Source organism: Columba livia, chromosome 27, assembly GCF_036013475.1.
Source record: "Columba livia isolate bColLiv1 breed racing homer chromosome 27, bColLiv1.pat.W.v2, whole genome shotgun sequence".
NCBI classification, from domain to species: domain Eukaryota; kingdom Metazoa; phylum Chordata; class Aves; order Columbiformes; family Columbidae; genus Columba; species Columba livia.
Window position 1 is genome coordinate 4196332 of NC_088628.1, and position 9212 is coordinate 4205543.

The 9212-nt window shown below is 48.5% G+C and overlaps 1 protein-coding gene across 8 annotated transcripts in view; it reads right to left on the reverse strand.

Annotated features, from left to right (window-relative positions):
* The window catches only part of ELAVL1 (ELAV like RNA binding protein 1), a 37437-nt gene extending 28261 nt beyond the window's left edge, over nt 1-9176 (reverse strand). Inside the window, exons 1-2 of one of the 8 annotated variants that reach the window (XM_065042381.1) lie at nt 9033-9130; nt 3116-3517 (exon numbers count right to left, since the gene is read on the reverse strand). The gene's annotated coding sequence lies outside the window, so the exon portion shown is untranslated. Of the gene's footprint in view, nt 1-1895; nt 3518-4553; nt 6410-9032 lie in introns of all 8 variants that reach the window. The other 7 variants (XM_065042380.1, XM_065042384.1, XM_065042382.1 and 4 more) reach the window with 7 other exon arrangements.
* Between the last annotated feature and the right edge of the window lie 36 nt (nt 9177-9212).

Sequence of the window (9212 nt, forward strand, 5' to 3'; positions counted from 1 at the left end):
CCTGAGCACAACCGCAGAAAAGGTTCCTGTTCTGCTAAACGATGCTCAACCAGCTGAACCTGCTCTGTTCAACATATCTGAGCTATAAAACCACACAAGTCACGTTTTCAAAAGCGTTTTACCGGAAGGCGGCCGCGCTTGCCTTTGTCCTGTGTAAAATTCAAGCCCTACAAGCACAACACACCAATATGTTGATGAGTAGGAAGTTGCACAGTACAATTATTTAGTCAGCAAACGAAGAAACGTTGAGATTTTCCCACCTTTACAAGACAGAAGTTCAAATTTCCTTCACTTTAACCAAATTTGCCTGAGGTATGATCCAAAACCTTCCTGCTGCCAACATTTTCCACCTGCCAAGTTTAAGAAGTCACTATATATTTTAATGCTTTCCAAACCCCAGACCTTAATTTTAAGATGTTTATTTTCTTTTATCCTCCAAGGTGTATCTGCTGCCTAAAAAGGAGGCACTAGAGCTGGATAGCGCACACAGCAAACTCCATGGCATGCCACGATGGCACGGGACCAGCTTAGATCCAGCATTAAGCAAAACTGACAGGAGTTTGGCAAGTGGCTCTGAACTTTAAATGATTTTACCACAGCCTCTAATCTCACTGTCTGCAATCCTCACCATCTCCATCTCCCTGTGATAAACAGGTTGTGCCTAGGGCACTGTTGATTCAGAAGCAATTAGAGCTGTGAAGGAAACCTGCCATCTGCTTTTCTTCTGCCATTAGGAAAAAAATGAGAGGAAGCCTTGGCATAAAGGCGGGGTAAACACTGCCATGGAGAGCAGGAGAAAGCACCCAGAGAGATAAAGGCAGAGTGGGGGAGAGGAAAATAGAGTGCTGATAAGAAGATGCCCCGTTCCCCCTGATCTTCCAGCAGGCACTGACACAACCCACCGCACCACCAAGGCTTCTGGCCAGCCTGGCAGCGCCAAACCAGTTCACCTGCTGGTGCCGAACCTCTCCCGCCACCGAGAACCAAACCAGCCCCTGAGGAGCTGCTAACCTCTGCACACTGAGCAGAGCTCCAAAAAGAAAAGGCGGTATAACGTGGCTGATATGAATGAAATGAGAAATGCTACCTAAGGAAACAAGTTTTTCACTCTGCTGTCGCTGAAATATATTGAGGGAATCCCCGGGTCTTCCTTTACCCAAGAGGGAACAATCAAATTGTATCAGTAAGTATCGCAGACATAAGAATCAGGCCTAGAAACTAACTTGGATCTGTCACTTCATTAACTGATGTGTATCAACGCACACTGACATAAATCGGAAGTCCAAAGGCAAGTGAATTCTCAGCAGGGACGGACAGGAGCCCGGCTGGGACGGGCTGCCTGCAGTGACACCGGCTACATACCACACAGTCTTCCCAAAAGGCCTTCAGCTCTGTGTGCCCCAAAGAAAGACATTTAAGACTAAGTTCCATGGCACAGCAGTTCCAAAAATGAGAATTTTTTTAAAAAACAATCAAACCCTGCACCAGCTTGTTTTAAAAGGCAGTCTTCTTCTTCTTCCTTGTGTAAGATGCCCTCAAGCTTATAAGGTCAAGGATGCATCAAAGAACCAACGGAAACCAGATGTACTTTGCCCTAATCTTCCTTAATTCTGGAGACGCTCAAATTCATATTGTCCAACACTTTACTACCTGCTTCAAAGACTCTTTGTTCACCAACAGCCAGGTCTGCATTCTCAGGACTGGACTGAAAAGCTCTCCAAAGGATTTTTTTACAGAAATGTTGCACTGACCATGAACACCACCTGCTCACAAAGATCCCAAAAGGTTTAAAATAAAAATCATTATTGCAAAAACAATGCCCCAGAATTCTATGACATGGTGCTAACAAGTCTTTCCCTGCGAGATGTTTGCTAAGAAGGAAGATCTATACCAACCTGAGGAGAGCCTGAAACAGGAACATCAGCAAGAAAGATGTGTCTTCAGGATCAGAAAACAGGCCCAGGACACCTTCACCATGTTCCCAGGTCTGCAAAGGCACTAGAGCACTACTGGGATCAAAAACGTGAATGCAGACACCTAAACCCACGACAAATATGAGCATCACAGCTACTAAGCACAGCACGGCCAGCCGGGCAGGAGGGGACCGTCCCGCTCTGCTCTGCGCTGGGGCGGCCTCACCTGCAGCATTCACTGTGTGCAGGGCTGGGGACACGGGAGAAAAGGAGATAAAGCTGCTGCAGAGTGTCCAGAGGAGGAACACGAAGCTGCTGGAGGTTTGGAGGGGAAGCCGGATGAGCAGCGGCTGCAGTCCCTGGTCTGTTCAGCTGGAGCAGAGCAGCCTGAGGGCAGAGCTCATGGGCTGCAGGTTCCTCAGCAGGAGCAGGAGGGGCAGGCTGAGCTCTGCTCTGTGACAGTGACAGAGCCCAGGGAACGGCAGGAGATGTGCCAGGAGGGGCAGTGGGACATGAGGAAAAGGTTCTTCCCCAGAGGTGCTGGACACTGAACAGGCTCCCAGGGAGGTGTCACGGCCCAACCTGACAGTGTTCAAGAAGAGACTGGACACCGTCCTCAGACACACGGGGTGACCTGTGGGGTGTCCTGTGCAGGGACAGCAGTTGGAGCCAATGATTCTGTGGGTCCCTCCAGCTCAGGACATTCTGTGATTCTACTGCAGAACTTAAGACAGGAAATTCTTCCACAGACAATGACCTCTGTGCTCCTTCATGCCAGCAATTAGCACCTTTATTAAAATCCAGGCAGCAGGTCTCATCACTCCAGCAATTAACCTGTTCTCATTCATGCCATACAAATGGGAACATACGAATGCCATACATTCTCCAGGCAGTGGAAGCCCCATAGGGCTGCAGATGCTCAGGTGAGCACTCGCTGTGCTGCACACAAGGTCAGAGCTGCCTCAAACATATTTCCTGTCCTTGATATCAGAAGCACGCAGACCGCCCCCATACCTGACACTTGGCCAAAGAGCCAGATGGACGCACCGACGGCCTGTGGCCCAGAGCTTGCGGCAGCCTCGCTGCAACACCAGCAATGGGCCCCACTGAGCCCAACAGGGTCCTCACAGCCCAGAACTGAGCTGCTGACACCCTTACTGACCCAACTCCTCACTTTGCACTGAAGTGCGAGTTCACATCACCTCAGACGTGCTCTGCAGGACGTGCTGCGGGAGACAGTGGCTCACAGAGTCCCAAAAGTGAGGAAGTCTTTGTTGGGGTTAATACCAGTGAACGAACAGGGATCCTGCACTGAAACCAGTGAGGCTGGCAGAGTTCTGCTGGTGGGCCGCCTTGACCAAGGGTTTACTCTTGAATACACCTGCTGACCTCAAGAATCTCGATGGGATGCTTCCAGTAGAACTTGGGGGCTATCCAGAGAAGAGACCTCCTGTTTCTTCAGCACACAGATGATATTTGTTGACATGCCCCTCCGGTAAGTCCTGGTTGACTCAGAGGCAAACAACAAACCTGGCTCTCTCTCTTGGGTACTGCTCTGCCACTCAATTTTGAAGCTGCTGAATAGTGTTCCTTGGAGATTACACCTGAAATAGAACCAAAAGGATGCTACCACATCAAAGGAAGTGCCAAACCAACCCACACAGCTGCAAAAGGCAGATGCAGAGGTGCTGAGGTGTCTGGGTCTGAACACATGCCTAAAGCAATGCCACACACAACAGGGCCTGCAGAGTCTCTACTAGTTTTAACTGCCTCAGGAAAACAGTTTTCAAGAATGATCCAACGTAGCATTACCACGCAAAGACTTACTTTGCAACTAGCTGTCATGATAGGACTGAGAAGCAAGAGTTTAATCGAGACACAGAATGGACAGAGACTGGGGAAAAAAGAACCCGTTTTCTTCTCAGAAGTCACTGTACGGAATGGAATATGTTTCACCTGAGAAGCAGAAAAAACCCCACTAGGCCCACCTGCCTCCCAGGAAAACAAAAAAGAAGTTTCCCAATGTTCCAGAGCCGGAAAACATCTCTACTACTTAATCCAGAGTCCTCTACTTACACCACAGACTCACCATAATCTCCTAGAAGAACTCTTATTCTTTACACCACCTCTTTTTAGTTCCCCAGCAGCTCTTCGCCCACAAGCACAGACCTGTCCGTGAACACCCAGAGCACGGCTCACTGACAACACAGTGGCAGACCCATCGCTGCCTGCCCCTGCTGCAGCCACACAGCATCGCTTCAAACAGCAGAGCATTCGCATCCTGACCAAACACCAAAAGCCAGCTGGGGAGGGGACATCACCAAATCCATAGATTCTCTCTCTGATTCAAGAATAACATTTATAGAGCACACAAGTGGGAAAATAGAAGTTTAACATAAAACATCACCCTAGTGTGCACATGCACAGAACAGGCCACACACGTCAAAACCTCAACTCAGATCTGAGTTAGATGCTTAAGTCTTTCAACAGATTATTTCAGTGTAGACTTGCAAAGGCAGGTGATAATCCTTAAGCTTTCCATAGGAAATAATTTAGGTAGGAAGTAGTGTGCCTGTGTTTGAGAGATGCCCAATGCTGTCTCCAAAAAGCAAATGCATGACACAAAGGAAGAATCTTGACCTTTTCTTGCCTGTAACGCTGGCTCGGGCTGACTGGCAGCTACTCCATTTCACGAGCATGAATCTTGTGTTTCGTTGAAACAGTCGTTGTCCTGAGCTTGAAGTGTGTTTGGGTACAGATGAAAACAAAGGTTTAACGTGAGGTGTCACAGATTCATCCTTCCCAATGGTACTTTTACCCTACTGCTCTTTTTATTGTCCCACAGCGATCAGTATTCTCTCCCACGCAGCCGTTTCACACGAATCCCTCTGCCCTGCAGCCACAATATTTTAAATCAGCAAACAGGAGAAATTCAAATTCAGCAGTCAAATTGCTCCATTTGGCATTTGTGTTCTTTCCTCCCCCAAGAATGAAACAAAGTCCACTACAGATGCTAACGGAGGTCACTTGGAAAAAGGGTTTGTCCTTAGATGGGAAGATTCTTTGACACTGAAACTCTTGAGCATTAAGCCACAGAAGTCGCTTAACTTATACACATATGTTCCTTCCACACTGATATCCAGGTGACGTTTGTAAATCTGGCAAACAAATAGATCCTTTCTGCCTTCAGATTATTCAGATCTCACCTTTTTATTGATTCTTCTCCCCCTTTGCAAACCCGGAATGAAGACACTGCCCTTTTTCTCCTTAGTGTGACTACATTTAAAATTCCAACGTTTTTGGCCGTTCTGACAATAAAAATATCTCTGCACCAGAAGTGGCCGTTACTGAAATCTGCTACTGCATTTCAAACTATTTCCACATGCTAAATCAATGATTTCTAGTACAAGATATTTTAAGCTCTTTTTTTGTTTTGGTTTATAACATTGGCCATAAACTTAGTTTTAAGCATATTACTAGTCTAACGGGTCTCAACTATCATAATTTTAATACTTTAACAAAGTAGTTTCACATATTGTTTAGAGTAAGATTTGTCTAAAAAGTTTTTATATGCTTCTCTCACTGTTTTTTATTCACGTCCATATAATAACATCAAGCTAAATGTTTTTGCCAATCCTTATCTTGTTAGAGATAGAAGTATTTGAAGCAAAAAAATAAGCTGCATTCTTCAGAGGAACGACCTCATTTTATCATCAGGCTGATGAACTCTACACAATTCACAGGAGCAGAATTAATCATCGTTAGGACGCTGTCAGAAATAAGTACGGACCGGCCACAGCTCTTGAGCGTGGTGGGGGATCAGGGCGCCCGACACCAGCTCCGCTTGATCCGGCCGAACAAAGGCCAGCTGGAAATCCTGCAGCTCAAGATACTCCACATGTGCAGCTCCAGCCGAGATTCCCCATTTCCAAGGTGAATAGACAGAGAGAGCAGGCGACAAAGCTCAGAGCTTCACGTCAACTCCTTCCACAGTTGTTTTGTCCCTGGGTCAAAGATGCTGATGGCTCCATAACAAAGATCTCCGGCGGATGTCTTGCAGCTGACAGCATCCCACCTTCCACACCGGTATTTTAAAAAGGACAGGTTTACAATAAAATGATACAAAACAAGAAATTATTATCTCCTTTGTTTGAAACAGCGTCAAACTGTCCAACAATTTCCTCTGGCAATTTTTCACCTACAAAAAAAACAACCTCTGGAGACAGCTGTGAGGGAAGAGCCCCTTTCCTGTGCACAGGACGCTTGCAGGAGGCAAGAAGTGGAGATAACGAACTTCGGAATCCAGACACATGCTGACAACAACTGCCCCACACATCGCTCCATCCTTGGATCAGCAGCTGGCACACTTGTTTGGATGGGACAGGAAGGCATGTGAAGCAACAGGAGGAGGGAGCAGCATCCAACTCATTCACCAGCACAAGTCAGGTACCTGGAAATCCATCCCTGAAGGCTTGGAGAGACACCACAGCTCGCTGCTGCACTTCCATGCAGATGCCATGGAAGTGATGGGTAGGAGGAAAATTAGACTTTATACTTACTATGCCACTGATAATAATATTTTTAAAAAGCAACAAAAATCACACATGAAGAATATCTCTGCCCGCCCAGCATGGCTTGCTTCCACCCTACCCACCCCCCAAAAAACGAAACAAAACAAAAAATAGCTTAAAGATCTATGTTTTCATTTATCACCTACCTATAACAACACTAAATAATCAAACGGATCACTTAGACCAGCAGTTTGAAGCTTGCAGTGATAGATCACAGAACTACCCATCGAAAAGGAAAAGTGCCCTGAAAGTTTCCAATAGATGGTAAAAATTAACACCCTCATTGGCTGAACTATGTCACCCCTCCCAGAGGCGAAGTTGGCCGGAATCTCCTGCAGCTGCCTTCCACGCTTTTTCGGAAGTACTTGGAAGTGCAAAAAGAACAGCATCTCTAAACTTTTTTTTCAAGCTGCAAATACAGCAAACTTGAGTTTTCTGTACCTAGAAGTCAACCACCTTCATAGGCACTTCATCCACAAGACATGTAGTCAGTGCAACATCTAATAACATTTTATTGTCATCAATTCACAGAGGGGTAGTAACAAATAAATGAGAGAACAGCGATCAAAGCTTAAGGAAAGAAAGCAGGCTGGTGCAACAGCTGAAAGAAACAGATTCTGAAAGTAAAATCGCATGTCTCTGAGAGGTCAAGACAAGGAGGGGTTTTTCAGAAAGAAAAGAGGGACAGAACATGCAAGAACCAGCAAACAGAAAACAGAGTGCTTCAATTAGGAGCACAGAGCACATTGCATGGTGAGCTAATGTCAGCACTACCCACCAGCCACATTCGACAGATACGGCTAAGTCAAGAAAGATCCTGTACACAATATTGGCATTTCCATTTGGACTGTGCTCACTGCTACCACTGCTCCCCAAACCTGCGCTGCACGAGACAACTCGGACAGTACAGCAGCGCAACCACGTTGATCTGGGGCTACATAACTATGGCCACATAACTATGGCCATTAACTCACTACACAATATATTTAACACCACCAGCTTCAGATGCTCCTGTTCACATTCCAACCAAGAGAAGCCAGTGCATCGCAGCTCGGTAACTCAGGACCGCTGAACACTTTGAATCAGGAAACCACAGACTCATTAGCATCATTATACAAATACAGTTACACGGCTGCAGAACAAAATCTAGGACAGTCACAGGGTAATATATCACACTGTATAAACTCACAGGCTCAGGAATAGAGACTCTATTATCTGTCACACAACACAGGCATAATCCAAGAGTCAACAGGAATCTAAGAAATTATATCAACCACGTGGGCTTGATAAAAATCTATGGAACATACGCATCGGCCCAGTTTTAAATAGAGATACAGAAGTCGGAGAACTCTGTTCACACAGATCTAGAAAGAAAAGTGGTTAAAACATGAGTATTAGGGAACAGGAGGCTGGTGAAGAGGTAAGAGCTGAACAATATGAGCAGCCAATATCCACATTCAAGGCATAAAAGGAAAAATAAACAGAGGGACCACAAAAAGTGATCAAATGTCAACGCCAACAACCAGCATTAATAAAGGGAATGAATCTCTACCCTTCCCATTTTTTCCTCCTTTATTTTTCACACTCAGTGGATCACATGACCCTGGTACAAGGCCTCACGCAACAAAACATGTTTTCCTTCTGGGCAAGTCTCAGATATAAAGCTGTGCCCCACAGGTAACGCTACCCCAGGGCCCAGCGCTCCAGAACACGGCAGCCAGACACAGCTCCTCACAACCGCTGCACCAGCGCCCAGGGGCCCTTTCTCCCGCCACCTCCCCTCACAGCCCTTCACCCACCAAACGCCCCCAACACATTCTCGCCTGTTCCAATCAGTAGGAGAGGGGAAGCGCTCGACTTTGAAAAGTCTCCCACGAGCACTAATAATAGTGGGCTGCCACTTTAGTCATGATTTCTCCCGGCCAAAAGCACTTAACACAGTGTTACTTAATCCTGTTCCGAGCAGACCCAAATTAGTATTAATACTAACATATATTGTCCGCATTGGGAAGCCCACCCACAGACACTGCCCGTCAATAAAGATGTGCCAGTCTTAACAACGGTGGGAGATTTAAAAGCTGCGCCCGTGCAAACATAGGCAAAATAAATACGAAATACAACGACATTAAGCAAAAGAAAAGCTCCAAGCCGGGCCGCGGACCCCGGCAGCGCATCTGCCCCCCAGGGCCGGCCCCAGCGCGGCAGCTCCGGGCAGCGGGACCCGCGGCCTTGTGGCCCAGCAGCGCGGAGGCCTCGGGCCCGTCCCGCACCGCCCGTGCCCCATCCAGCTCCCGCAGGCCCGGCAGCCCCGCAGCCGCAGCCCCGCCCCGGCCCGCAGGCCGCAGCCTCGCTCGCCGCCCCGGGCCCGCGCTCCCCCTCCGGTGGCCCCTCCCCCCGCAGGCCCCGGCTCTTCCCCCGCAAGGCCCAGGCCTCGGTCTCGGTCTCGCTGGCGCGGCCCTCGCCGCCCGCTCCCGCCCGCGCCGGCCTCACAGGAGCCGCCGAGGGCTCCGCGGACGCCACCCCGCGACCCGCGGCGGCGGAGCCTCACCTGCGGCCGGCTCGGCAGGGCCTGTGCAGCGGGAGGGTAACGGCTCCGCAGCGCGCACAACAAGCCGCTCGCAGCGCCGCCGGCCACGCCCACCGGCCCGCCCGCCGAGCCCCGTTGGCTGACGCGCGCACGTGTCCCGTTTCCTATTGGCCCGGCGGCCCGTCCGTCAAGCGCCGGCCG